We start from the raw sequence: 16,088 nt of genomic DNA, 5'->3' as shown, positions 1-16,088 counted from the left end.
CAGAAATCTGGGTATTTCCGAAGGGTTTCAGATACTTTGTCTTGCCACTGTATTTCAGTCTCCTGTGAAGTACATAAAGTGTAATATTGGGATGCAAACTCCAAATTGAATAGATTTCTACTCTATATCTGTCATGGTTCAGCTGTCTTTCTGTTAAGCCCATAACTATGTGTGTGAGGTGGATACTATACTGTAACCGGGCTACTATAGAGCCATCAGGAGCACAGACTAGAGCCAGGCTACTATAGAGCCATCAGTAGTACAGACTAGAACCAGGCTACTATAGAGCCATCAGTAGCACAGACTAGAACCAGGCTACTATAGAGCCAACAGTAGTAGACTAGAACCAGGCTACTATAGAGCCATCAGTAGTACAGACTAGAACCAGGCTACTATAGAGCCATCAGTAGTACAGACTAGAATCAGGCTACTATAGAGCCATCAGTAGTACAGACTAGAACCAGGCTACTATAGAGCCATCAGTAGTACAGACTAGAGCCAGGCTACTATAGAGCCATCAGTAGTACAGACTAGAACCAGGCTACTATTGAGCCATCAGGAGCACAGACTAGAACCAGGCTACTATAGAGCCATCAGTAGTAGACTAGAACCAGGCAACTATAGAGCCATCAGGAGCATAGACTAGAGCCAGGCTACTATAGAGCCATCAGTAGTACAGACTAGAACCAGGCTACTATAGAGCCAACAGTAGTAGACTAGAACCAGGCTACTATAGAGCCATCAGTAGTACAGACTAGAACCAGGCTACTATAGAGCCATCAGTAGTACAGACTAAAACCAGGCTACTATAGAGCCATCAGTAGTAGACTAGAACCAGGCTACTATAGAGCTTTGAATCCCAATATTAAACTAGTAGTCCAGGTGATCAAACTAACACCAGACTATATAACTGGTCAGTAGTCCAGGTGATCAAACTAACACCAGACTATATAACTGGTCAGTAGTTGAGGTGATCAAACTAACACCAGACTATATAACTGGTCAGTAGTCCAGGTGATCAAACTAACACCAGACTATATAACTGGTCAGTATTCCAGGTGATCAAACTAACACCAGACTATATAACTGGTCAGTAGTCCAGGTGATCAAACTAACACCAGACTATATAACTGGTCAGTAGTCCAGGTGATCAAACTAACACCAGACTATATAACTGGTCAGTAGTCCACACACAGACACACATTTTAATGTCATGGTACTTACTGTGAATTTTATACTGATGTGGTATTAATGTAATAATGTAATAATGTAATAATGTATTAATGTATTAATGTAATCATGTAATAATGTATTAATGTAATAATGTAATAATGTATTAATGTAATAATGTATTAATGTAATAATGTATTAATGTATTAATGTAATCATGTAATAATGTATTAATGTATTAATGTAATAATGTATTAATGTATTAATGTATTAATGTATTAATGTATTAATGTAATCATGTAATAATGTATTAATGTATTAATGTAATAATGTAATAATGTATTAATGTATTAATGTATTAATGTATTGTATTGTTTTATTGATGAATTTATAACCCTGTTTTGACCCCAGGAAGAGTAGCTGCTGCCTTGTTGAGGTATAACTGTTCTAACCCTGTTTTGACCCCAGGAAGAGTAGCTGCTGCCTTGTTGAGGTATAACTGTTCTAACCCTGTTTTGACCCCAGGAAGAGTAGCTGCTGCCTTGTTGAGGTATAACTGTTCTAACCCTGTTTTGACCCCAGGAAGAGTAGCTGCTGCCTTGTTGAGGTATAACTGTTCTAACCCTGTTTTGACCCCAGGAAGAGTAGCTGCTGCCTTGTTGAGGTATAACTGTTCTAACCCTGTTTTGACCCCAGGAAGAGTAGCTGCTGCCTTGTTGAGGTATAACTGTTCTAACTGTTTTGACACCAGGAAGAGTAGCTGGCACTGAGCCTTTAAAAAAATGAAATAATGAGTTGGAAAACTTTGGGTGCGTTCTTACACCATTACCCAATACAGAATCAGTTCACCATTCCTCCAAACAGAATCCGTTCACCATTCCTCCATACAGAATCCGTTCACCATCCCTCCAAACAGAATCCGTTCACCATTACCCAATACAGAATCCGTTCACCATTACCCAATACAGAATCCATTCACCATTACCCAATACAGAATCCATTCACCATTCCTCCATACAGAATCCATTCACTATTCCTCCATACAGAATCCGTTCACCATTACCCAATACAGAATCCGTTCACCATTACCCAATACAGAATCCATTCACCATCCCTCCATACAGAATCCGTTCACCATTACCCAATACAGAATCCATTCACCATTACCCAATACAGAATCCGTTCACCATTCCTCCAAACAGAATCCATTCACCATCCCTCCATACAGAATCCGTTCACCATTACCCAATACAGAATCCATTCACCATTACCCAATACAGAATCCATTCACTATTCCTCCATACAGAATCCGTTCACCATCCCTCCATACAGAATCCGTTCACCATTACCCAATACAGAATCCGTTCACCATTACCCAATACAGAATCCGTTCACCATTACCCAATACAGAATCCATTCACCATCCCTCCATACAGAATCCGTTCACCATTACCCAATACAGAATCCGTTCACCATTACCCAATACAGAATCCGTTCACCATTACCCAATACAGAATCCATTCACCATCCCTCCATACAGAATCCGTTCACCATTACCCAATACAGAATCCGTTCACCATTACCCAATACAGAATCCATTCACCATCCCTCCATACAGAATCCATTCACCATCCCTCCAAACAGAATCCATTCACCATCCCTCCATACAGAATCCATTCACCATCCCTCCAAACAGAATCCGTTCACCATTACCCAATACAGAATCCGTTCACCATTACCCAATACAGAATCCATTCACCATTACCCAATACAGAATCCATTCACCATCCCTCCATACAGAATCCATTCACCATCCCTCCAAACAGAATCCGTTCACCATTCCTCCAAACAGAATCCGTTCACCATTACCCAATACAGAATCCGTTCACCATTACCCAATACAGAATCCATTCACCATCCCTCCATACAGAATCCATTCACCATCCCTCCAAACAGAATCCATTCACCATCCCTCCATACAGAATCCATTCACCATTACCCAATACAGAATCCGTTCACCATTACCCAATACAGAATCCATTCACCATCCCTCCATACAGAATCCATTCACCATCCCTCCAAACAGAATCCATTCACCATCCCTCCATACAGAATCCATTCACCATCCCTCCAAACAGAATCCGTTCACCATTCCTCCAAACAGAATCCGTTCACCATTACCCAATACAGAATCCGTTCACCATTACCCAATACAGAATCCATTCACCATTACCCAATACAGAATCCGTTCACCATTACGCAATACAGAATCCATTCACCATTACCCAATACAGAATCCATTCACCATCCCTCCAAACAGAATCCGTTCACCATTCCTCCAAACAGAATCCGTTCACCATTACCCAATACAGAATCCGTTCACCATTACCCAATACAGAATCCGTTCACCATTACGCAATACAGAATCCATTCACCATTACCCAATACAGAATCCATTCACCATCCCTCCAAACAGAATCCATTCACCATTCCTTCAAACAGAATCCGTTCACCATTCCTCCATACAGAATCCGTGGGGTTATTTTCTCCTCATGCGTTCTGATTTGGACTCATGTCATCTGATCAAAGCACCAGTTCCAATCGAAGTGCCAGTGAGTTTAATCAAACTCCAGGCATTGACATTAGTTGGATGAAAATAGAGCTCCTTGGCAATGCACAGCAGTGGTGGGTTTGCATGAGCAGAAAATAGCCCCATCCCTACTGTAAAATATGCTGGTGGACCTTTGATTTTATGGGGCTATTCTACTTCCAGAGGTCCTTGTTAAGGTCAACGGCATCATTCACTTTTCCCAGTACCAGGATATTTTTTTTTTGCCATAAAACCAGTTGTCTCCAAGACTTGAACCCCATTGAAAACCTGTGGTTTGAATTGAAGAAGGAAGTCCATAAGCACAGGTGAAGGATGTCAAGGATCTGGAAAGATTCTGTTATCAAATGGAGGAATGGTTTACGATCCTACCCTACCCTACTCAACAAATTGGATGCAGTCTATCACAGTGCAATCCGTTTTGTCCCCAAAGCCCCATATACTACCCACCATTGCGACCTGTACGCTCTCGTTGGCTGGCCCTCGCTTCATACTCATCGCCAAACCCACTGGCTCCATGTCATCTAGAAGATCCTGCTAGGTAAAGTCCCCCCTTATCTCAGCTCGCTGGTCACCATAGCATCTCCCACCTGTAGCACACGCTCCAGCAGGTATATCTCTCTAGTCACCCCCAAAACCAATTCTTTCTTTTTTAAATTTCTTTGGCCACCTCTCCTTTCAGTTCTCTGCTGCCAATGACTGGAATGAACTACAAAAATCTCTGAAACTGGAAACACTTATCTCCCTCACTAGCTTTAAGCACCAACTGTCAGAGCAGCTCACAGATTACTGCACCTGTACATAGCCCACCTATAATTTAGCCCAAACAACTACCTCTTTCCCTACTCTATTTATTTTATTTATTTATTTATTTTGCTCCTTTGCACCCCATTATTTTTATTTCTACTTTGCACATTCTTCCACTGAAAATCTACCATTCCAGTGTTTTACTTGCTATATTGTATTTACTTTGCCACCATGGCCTTTTTTTGCCTTTACCTCCCTTCTCACCTCATTTGCTCTCATTGTATATAGACTTGTTTATACTGTATTATTGACTGTATGTTTGTTTTATTCCATGTGTAACTCTGTGTCGGTGTATCTGTCTAACTGCTTTGCTTTATCTTGGCCAGGTCGCAATTGTAAATGAGAACTTGTTCTCAACTTGCCTACCTGGTTAAATAAAGGTGAAATAAAAAATAAAAAATACCTCCCAATGCGTTCTCCACATTCATAAAACATTTGACAAAAAAGGCAATTAACCTCGAAAAGTGAGGTATTGAAAACAAGGGTGTCAATAATGTTTTCACCCTACCCGTTTGAGATAATTAAATCTCTTTCTCTGAGCAATTTTATTAGTATAAAATAATAACATTTCCAAATGTTTATGGAGCGTACAATATAGCTCAATATTTGAATGATTTATTTTATACAGTCATTTTTGCTAATCTATATCAATGGTGTTAATAATTTCGAAACCACGCTGTATATCTGATGATTCATTATATACAATGTGATTTATAAGGGATACAAGAACATTTCGACTTGCTAAACGTTATTATACATAAGGTGAACGCACCAATTTGTAAGTCGCTCTGGATAAGAGCGTCTGCTAAATGACTTAAATTAAATGTATACCGTGTTCTATAAACAATAACAACAACGATGCATTTGAAAATGTAAATGTTTTCATTTTTCTTTACAATTTTAGTTGGGTTTAAACCCTAAAAAAACACATTGTACGGAGCAATACTGTGGCTGGATATTTATTGAATACATCACGATTAAAACATCAGGACTAGCAGATCACCTGGGACATTCATTATTTAACAATTAATACATTAAAATCGACAACACTTATCCAAACAGACAAGGTTGAGAAATGAATTTCCTTCTGTGGAAATGGATACAGCCCAGTGGAAATATCGAGATGTCTTGCGTTCTACATAGGCTACACAGTCCGAAATGTTTTTAATCACTACACTCAAACTCAAATTCATCATCTGTGTCTATACTTCTAACTTTCGCACCATAAGTAGACATGCATTCGAATAGGATAAACCTTACCTTCAATATATTCAAAAGTTAAACGGGCATTTTTGAGTGGTTGTGATCCATGGCTTCAACTTTGTCGAGTTTTACCTTCCCAACCGTAGATAGTCTTTTTTATTTTTTTTTTTATTTTTATTTTTTATTAACAACAAATCAATACATAAAGCACATGAGGGAACACAAGCATACATAGATTACAAACAATGGACAATCGAGCTAGGGGCGGGGCTGGGGGCGGGGCTAGGGGCGGGGCTAGGGGTACAATATCACATGGCGGGGCTAGGGGCGGGGCTAGGGGCGGGGCTGGGGTCGGGGCTGGGGGCGGGGCTAGGGGGTACAATATCACATTACAATTACACAAGGACCTTAAGGGACATGCATATACTTATAATTCTAACAGCTTTTTTGTTAGTAGAGCATTTAACCGTCTTAAAATACAGTTCAATTTCTTTTTGTAGGGTACGAAAATTTGGTTTTCTGTTTTTAAATTTACATTTGTGTATATGAAATTTGGCCAAAAGAATAATGAAATTAATTACATACAAATGATTCCGCTTATTTCTATTGTATGTAAAGTATCCAAACAGTACATCTCTCCACAATAGTGTAAAATCTTCATAAATGTGTTCAATTATAAACCTACTGATGTCTTGCCACAGTTTTCTTACATGCATACAATGCCAAAAAAGATGCACAACTGTTTCTGGGTGGTCGTTACAAAAGGAACAATTTGAGTTGATGTTTTCCTTAAACTTCTTCATATAGTGGTTGGCAGGATAATATTTATGAATAATTTTAAAGGAAACTTCCTTAATTTTGTTAACAAGTAGGTATGTTTGTGGCAACATCCAAACTTTTTTCCAACAGATATTATCAATAAATCCATTCCAATAAGGCATGACATAAGGTATAGATACAACATCCTGTTGAAACAAAGATCGTATCGCTCTGTTGTTGAATGGACCAAAAGAGAAACAAATCTTTCCTACTGATGAGTCAACAGGGTCAATAGAAGGTAGGTTCTGAGGGTCAGGTCTTGACATGTTCCTGAATAACATAGCAACACCTGAGGGAATGGCATCTAAAACAATTGCAAAATCTTTAGGTGTTACAGGGACCTTGTAAAGTGATAAGAATTCTTTATAACTGAGTAAAAAACCCTCTGCATTTACCAGTTGGCTCACCAATAGGATATTATTTCTGAACCAATATTCTAAAAACAGAGAGGTATTTTTATACAATATATCCCGATTATTCCATATACAATATCTGTGTGGAGAAACATTGTGTTTATAAATGAAGGACCATGACAAGAAAACGTGCCGATGAAAAGCAGAACGTTTCACTGGAACTTTGTCAATATTATAATTGCAAAACAACATGAAGTTAAGGCCACCAAAAGTAGAGAAGACATGATGAGGAATAAAATTCCAGATAGAAGTGGGTCTTCTTAGGAATTGCTTTATCCAATTGATCTTGAAAGTATTATTTAAAGTAGTAAAATCCAGAAAATTCAGTCCACCATTCTCATAAGTGTTCATTACAACAGTTTTCCTAATGTAATGGGTACGGTTTCTCCAAAGAAAGTTGAAAAGCATCTGGTCTATCTCCTTGCTTATTTTACGGTCAAGATATAAAGATAGAGCACCATATGTTAGTCTAGAGATACCTTCAGCCTTGGTTATTAGGACTCTACCTTTTAAAGATAAGTCCCTCTGTAGCCATTGATTTAGTTTCTTCTGGGTTTTTTTAATAAGAGGGTTAAAATGTAGTAAGCCTCTAGACTTCTGATCCTTTGTAATGGTTATGCCTAAATATGTAAGTTCTTCTTTTACTGGAATACCATAATATGAAGGTGTCACACAATCTTTGACAGCCATGAGTTCACATTTCTTAATGTTAAGATATAGACCAGACGCTTTGGAAAAGGATTGTGTCACATTGATCGATATGGGAATTTGGTTAGCGTCTTTCAGAAAAAGTGTAGTATCGTCAGCCAGCTGGCTTATAATAATTTCTTTACCAGCTATGGAAATACATTGTACAGGACTATTATTTAAAGAATTTGCAAGAAGTTGGGTGATTAATAAAAACAGGTACGGAGAGATAGGACAACCTTGCCTAATTCCTCTCTTTAACTCAAATCTAGGTGAGGTGCCATATTTCAATTTGATAGAGCCGTTACCATTTGCATAGAGAGTCTTAATAGCCTTACAGAAAAAATCCCCAAAGCCAAGTCTCTCAAGGGAGTGGAAGAGAAACTGATGCTCTACTGTGTCAAATGCTTTATAAAAATCTAAAAATAATATGAAGCTATCCTCAGTTATTAGGTCTGAGTAGTCAAGTACGTCTAATACTAGTCTGACATTGTTAGAAATATGTCTGTTCCTCATGAAGCCAGACTGTGTTTCATCAATGATTGCATCCAAAACTTCTTTAATTCTTTTTGCAAGTAGTGAGGCTAATATCTTATAGTCATTATTAAGAAGACAAATTGGACGCCAGTTATCAATGAGCAGCACTTCTTTTTTAGGCTTAGGTATCAGTGTTATTAACCCCTGACTCATTGTAGGAGGGAGAACATTGTTTTTAATACTCTCTAAAAAGACTTCAAATAGGAAGGGAGCTACTTGTTCAGAAAATAATTTGTATAATTCTGATGTAATTCCATCAACACCTGGTGATTTATTGTTCTTTAGATGTTTGATAGACTCTATAATCTCTTCAACTTTGATGGGTTCATCACACTGTTTAGATTCTATATCACTGATAGAGTGAACATTATTCAGTGAGTTAAAAAACACATCTGTGGATTCCTGACAGTACGTAGAGCTATACAATTTTCTGTAAAAATTGCTGCAGTATTTAGCGATTAATTTTTGGTCATCTGTAATAACACCATCAATGTTTAACTTATGGATAGTGTTATTTTTAGAGTGACATTTCTCAAGTCTAAAGAAATAGGATGAATTCTGTTCTCCCTCCTCAATCCATTTTTTCCTAGATCTAATAAAGGCTCCTTCTGCTTTTAATTTATATATATTATCCAGTTTATTTTGTAACTCAATTAGTTCCATCTTCTCCTCCCCCGAGAGGCCGGCTGGGGACCTCTGAGAAAGGGAAGTTATCTTAATGATCAACTTTTCCTCCTCAGCTCTTCTGGTCTTAGCAAGATTACTACCATATTTTCTAAGATATTTGGACACCTCAAATTTAAAGAGCTCCCAGTTCTTGCAATAAGATTTTTCTTCACAAGCCCTTTCCCAAAAGTGTGAGAGCAGATCTTTAACCTCAAATGTAACTATATCATTATTTAATAATGAGCTATTTAGCTTCCAGTAGGATGCTCTACCAAGGTTCGTATCAGGGGTAAATATTTTGATATCAATGTAAATAGCCTTATGGTCTGTGAGGGGAATAGTACAAATATCAGTAGTAACACACTCACTATCAATACATTTGGATATAAGCCAAAAATCTATTCTGGATTGTCTGGAGCCTGTTTTGTTACTCCAAGTGAATGATCTTTCGGCCGGAAACCTCTCTCTCCATATCTCAGTAAGATCAAACTTTTCCATAAAAAGTATTAAACCCAAATTCTGATTGGTTGGCCTACCTGGGGGCCATCTATCAGTTGAATTATCTATTGTAATGTTAAAGTCCCCTCCTATCAATAATAACGAATTGGGAAATTTAGATAGCCAAGTATATGTTTCTCTATAGATTCAAGCAACTCATCATTCTCATGTTTGGTGTTGTACCCGTAGAAGTTTACAGTAATGAGTGTAATGTCATTGTAACTGATCACAAGACAAATGAAGTGACCAAAGGGATCACATTCCGAGTGTAGAATATTACCACCAAAGGTATTTTTCATTGTAGTGACACCAGCAGAGCGTTCAGATCCATGGGAAAGCCAAATATCGTTGCCCCACTGTGACCTCCAGAAGTTGGCATCAGCAGAAATTGAGTGAGACTCTTGAAAAAAGCAAAAATCTGTTCGAAATTGTTTAGCAAATAAAAATAAGGCCTTGCGCTTCACACTGTTTCGTAACCCCCTAGCATTAAGAGATAATATAGACAAAGACAAAACAACAAAGATTATATAAAAGTATAAACTGTAGTAGGATGAGTCAAAGACGTAGGAGCAGTGAACGTAAACGATAAGGAACCGAGATCTGCACCATTTAAGTCAATTTAAAGTGAAAATAGCTTATTCCATAACCTTTGAAATTCAAATCAACTGGAAATTATGTTCAAGACCAAACCAAGGGTTCTTGTGGTAAGAGAGACTAAAAACCCTCTTTAGTGTAAACTATTTTGAGAAATAAAACAAATAATAATTTAAATAAAAGGGTACCTACTATTTTAAGTACATATGAAATCTGATCATAAAATAATTGAATAACAAAATGTTTTACATATAAACGTTCCTAAGACCTTCTGTGGAAATAAGTATTAATAACTAAATAGAACAATAACCGTGTAAAGTCAGAGCAGACCTGTATGCCATTTAAAACAGTATCTTAGTTACTGTATATATAAAACATAAATTCAGCTTTCAATCTTCTTCGTAAGTTTATAAACAAAATAGGACTTCTGGTCATACAAGAACAAACTAATGAATTGAAATACCTGAGTATTCCTTTAAAATAGTCACCTGATGCTTGATAGGTAAACCACATAAGGAAAATGAGAATAGCATGGCTGAAACCATCAACCTGTTGCTTCTGGTGAGATTTTAGGGAGGAATATGGATTTCTGAACCGTTGATGAAACCTCGTCCTCCGACGAAGTAAGCAGCCTTCCCCTCACTTCGTGCTATCTTGATCGTTGGCCACAACTTGTTCCTTCTTTCTATGTCCTCCGGGCTGAGATGCTCGGCGAAACGCATACCATGGCTCTGAAGGAAGGCGTTCTTCCTAGCAGCTTTCCAGACAGCATCCCTGTAGAATCTGGTAGTGAATAGGATGATGATACCCCTGGGTCTTGAATCGCTCTGCTGTTGCTTCTTGCCGAGGCGATGTACAACGTCGATGGTATCACCAACTTTGTTCTTCTCTGCAGGCAAAACTTCTTGGCAGATATGGATAGCCTCTCCTCGCACATCTTCATTCTCCACCTCTGGCAAGCCGTAGAGTCTCAGGCTCCATTTTCTTGTGTATTGTTCCAGATCAGTGAGACGTCTATGGTAGACATTGTTATTCTTTTCCACCCTTTCCACATTTTTTTCAACTTTTGTCACTCTCGTTTTCACATCATTAATTTCACCACATGCAAACTCCACAGTCTTTTTCAAGCCTTTTTCAAGCCATTCAAACCATGGTGTTCGCGGCTACCATTTTCTCAATGGCATCACACCTGGAGTTGATGAGTAAGGACAGGGTAGCCACGATGTCAGAGTTCATGTTGGGTTTTTTGGAGGGTGGAGGTTTGCACGGAGTAACCGGTAAAGAGGGGAATTCGTCATCTTCAGCATTCGAAAGCATGATATTATCCATAGGCCAAGTGTAGTAATGGCAGTTGTCTATAAGCACGTTTCTCTCTCGTTGATTAGCAATAGAACGGCTAACTTTTTCCTTTCTTTTTTTGTCACGACTTTGCATGGACATGCTGAAATAAATTATCCAATTATCATTCCAGTCACAGGAAAGGTCTTATATCTTGAACAAATAAAGATAAAACTAAACTTTTTTTTTTTTTTTTTTAAACAATTTTCACAATCTTTCTGAAGTTTGGTACGGAGCTCGGTAAAAAAGCGTCTGTTCAAGCAGCCATCTTGGCCAATGACCCAACCGTAGATAGTCTTCTCCTGGATAAGCGGAGCTGTGACACGGTGCCATCTGCGCTCCAGAGCGGATCCCATTGGAGGAATGGGGCGTCAATAAGGAAGAGGCCGAGACGGTACTTCCTGTGTAAAGAGGGGCAGGACCCCGGTGTGTGTGTGTGTTTATAAAGAGATCAGGGTGGGCAGAACCTGGAACAGATTTAACTCTTTAATGTGGCATGAGAAAGACACGGGTCACCTGTTTTATAATTAGCTCAGCAGCCATGGGTAGTAGTAGGCCCAGTCTATCAGCTGTAAAGAGGTAGGCCTCTAGAGTTGTTTACAATAGATTACAATGCAATATAGTATAATATAATACATTATATTAGAATAGAATAGAGAATAAGAGAATATAGTATAATAGAATAGAGTATATTACAATATATTATAATAGTGTATAATTGAATAGAGTATATTACAAGAGATTATAATAGAATAGTGTAGAGTAGAGTATAATATATCATAGTATAATATAATAGAGTATAATAGAATAGAGTATCATAGAATATAGTATAATAGAATAGAGTATAATATAATATAGTAGAATTGAATATAGTTGAATAGAATGGAGTAAAACAGAGTATAGTATAATAGAATAGTTTAGAATAGAATATAGTATAATATAGTATAATAGAATAGAGTATCATAGAATATAGTATTATAGAATAGAGTATAATAGAATAGAGTATAATATAATATAGTAGAATAGAATAGAATATAGTATAACAGAATATAGTACAATAGAATAGAGTATAATAGAATAGAGTAGAATAGAATAGAGTATAATATAATATATAATATAATAGAGTATAATATAATAGAGTATAATAGAATATAGTATAATATAATAGAGTACAATAGAATAGCGTAAAATAGAGTATCATAGAATATAGTATAATATAATAGAGTACAATAGAATAGCTTAAAATAGAGTATAATATAATATAGTATAATATAATAGAGTACAATAGAATAGCGTAAAATAGAGTATCATAGAATATAGTATAATATAATAGAGTACAATAGAATAGCTTAAAATAGAGTATAATATAATAGAGTATAATATAATAGAGTATAATATAATAGAGTATAATAGAATAGAGTACAATAAAATAGAGTATAATAAAATAGAGTACAATAGAATAGCGTAAAATAGAGTATAATAGAATATATTATAACAGAATACATTATAATAAGGCCTCCAAAATGGAATGGCAGTCTAAATCACTGCATAGGCTACACAGTCCGCAGTGCTCGAAATTAATTAATAATAATAATAACCACTTTGTTTAAAAAGTAACAATATTTTGGAGATTTTGTTTTCAAATTAGTGAGCGAGAGAAAAAGGCAATATTTGAACATGGGGTGAGACATTCTCACTAATTTGTAAATAAAGCCAGTTTGTTATTTAGAAGGATTTATTTCTGGAGAAACCTGAGTATTTAGCCGACATCACATGTTTATGTTCAGTCAACACATCTTAAGAATATCATGGAACATAATAGAACATCTTTGTTTCTCCGTGCTTGTCTCCGAGCAGCGCGAAACGGTGCTGAAATAGACGTCCACAGCGGGAAGGCTGTAAATATAACGATGTTTTGGAGATTATTTCGTTTTCTTTTTAATGACAGTGAGCGAATATAATCTGAATAAAGGCCAAAATAATATTTATAATGGCTAAAATATAGCCCTGCTAATAGCCACGATGACGCTGTACAACGTGACCATGTGTGTTTGTAAGAGTATTTTCCAGTAAGCAACAATTTGTTTGCCTTCATTAGACAACTTTTCATTAGACAGTTGTTTTTTAGATTGAACCTTTATTTAACTAGGCAAGTCAGGTAAGAACAAAGAACAAGGCCTACCACGCTGGGCCAATTGTACGCCACCATATGGCTCTCCCAATCACGGTCGGATGTGATACAGCCTGCATTCGAACCAGGGACTGTAGTAATGCCTCTTGCACTGAGATGCAGTGCCTTAGAAAGGTCAAAACAGAGTTGTGGAGTTTTTTTTCTTCACACCTAGCTCTGCTATTAGACAATTCTTTAGTAAAGGTTGAATAGTTGTTCAGCTGATAGCCCATCCTAGACACGTTGCAGAATTCACAGCCTGCTACAGTATATGCTTGTGAAAAACAAAATTCCTCCAGCTGTTGACGCAGAATATCTAAGGGGCTTTTATATAATTATAATGTGGGGTTCATAGTAATAACAATAATACCTTTTCCCCTTCCACTTAAATATCCTGGATTGTTACTCCCATATTGTTCCTCATCCTCTTCCAAGCGTCATTCTCCGCCTGAGTGGCTCGCTTGTGGGGGTGCTGGAAGGATATGGCAGCACTTTCAGTTGTGCATCAAGTTTTCAGTATAGCAAGATTGTATGAAGGTCTGGTTATTCAAATAGTAATATGCTCTAAACCGCTCTGGTGGCAAACAAACTTTGCTGCCCTGTTTTCAATCATCCACATGGCTGGGAGAACCTATTTAAGTAGGTAAATACATTTCGAAAATGTAAAACAAAAAACAATGTATTATTAGCTATAATAACTAGCTACAGAGCATTTTAACTCAAATGAGCTGCTAATGTTGCTATCTATTTCAGATAGCTTGCTAAGTTAATTATATTTTTCCAGCTACCTAACTTCATTTTAACTTAGCTATCTTGATATATTTAACACTGTAAAATATGATGTGTATGTAGCTAGCTAACAGCCATGGAGGAGGATGAAAGGATAGCAGCCCCAGCTGTCAAAGTGAGAGAGTAGGCTATTCTGGATAGAGCAGGTACTTTGTGTAGTTCCAGTCCTTAGAAGTGAGGACAGAGAACATCATATTCAGTGCTGTCTAATTCGAGTATAATGAAGTCTGTTTCTTGTGAGATTTTCTGTTAGCTAGTCAGCTAACTTGCTAAATAGCGAATTTCATAAATTAACTTCGTGACAAAAAATATGCACAATCGTTTGTCTCTACCGTAACTAACATATTGCTCTCAATTGTAATTTTTTTGCTCGTTATGATGTTGTAATGACTTACATTTGCTTCCACCGTAATGTTTGTCAGACATCTTTGCTGAAGAAAGTCACCAGGGAGCGGTGGCTCATTTCAAATTCATCATTGGAACCACTCGATATGATTGGTCATATAAAAACCTTGGGACCCAAATGCATAACGAGTGCTCTAACTCCCCCTTGTGGTGGTCTGGAGCAATGAAGCCGTGACGCTGGGTACCTCTAAGTCCCTCGGAGTAAGCTCGCAACTTTTAAAGGAGGAACCACTGTACCCGGAGCTGCGTAGGAGTCATGGGCGAGACCCAAGCGCTTGATGTTGGAGACCGAGGTGGGAAGACCCGGTTCACCGTCAACCCCCGATTCCCTTCGGACGTGGCCGTAGCACCTGCCCACAGGTGCGCCATACGGCCGTGCCTAACAGTTGGGCACAACCCAGGCGACATGAAAAAGTGGGGAACTGGGCTTGGGCAAGAACCGTTACCTTTCTTGTCGTGTATCTTATTGCCTGTTTTACTATCATCTTGGGTTGATAGGTGGAGGCAATACTTATCCTGAAGTTACGGATCTGACTTGCCAACTTCCCTTACCTACACATAGAAAAGAGAACTCTCCCCGGGGCTCCCTTCCGAACAGCGTTCGCCCATCTCTTAGGACCGACTGACCCATGTTCGACTGCTGTTCACATCGAACCCTTCTCCAATTTCACCTTCAAAGTTCTCGTTTGAATATTTGCTATTACCACCAAGATCACCCAACGCCAGAGTCACTCTTTCTCCTCTCTCTCTCCCCTCTCTTTTCTCTCCTCTCCCTCTCCCCTCTCTCTTCTCTCCTCTCCCTCTCCCTTTCTCTTTCATCTCTCTCCCCTCCCTCTCACATCCATAGAGGGTGGAAGCTGACTCAAATTGAGGGTGACAGCAGACTGAAGACATTGAGGGTGACAGCAGACTGAAGACATTGAGGTTGACAGCAGACTGAAGACATTGAGGGTGACAGCAGACTGAAGACATTGAGGTTGACAGCAGACTGAAGACATTGATGTTGACAGCAGACTGAAGACATTGATGTTGACAGCAGACTGAAGACATTGAGGTTGACCATCAGACTGAAGACATTGATGTTGACAGCAGACTGAAGACATTGATGTTGACAGCAGACTGAAGACATTGAGGTTGACCATCAGACTGAAGACATTGATGTTGACAGCAGACTGAAGACATTGAGGTTGACCATCAGACTGAAGACATTGATGTTGACAGCAGACTGAAGACATTGAGGTTGACCATCAGACTGAAGACATTGAGGTTGACCATCAGACTGAAGACATTGAGGTTGACCATCAGACTGAAGACATTGAGGTTGACCATCAGACTGAAGACATTGAGGTTGACCATCAGACTGAAGACATTGAGGTTGCCCATC

Source organism: Oncorhynchus nerka, linkage group LG4 (genome assembly GCF_034236695.1).
Source record: "Oncorhynchus nerka isolate Pitt River linkage group LG4, Oner_Uvic_2.0, whole genome shotgun sequence".
Taxonomy (NCBI): Eukaryota; Metazoa; Chordata; class Actinopteri; order Salmoniformes; family Salmonidae; genus Oncorhynchus; species Oncorhynchus nerka.
Note: the sequence above shows the minus strand (reverse complement) of the source record.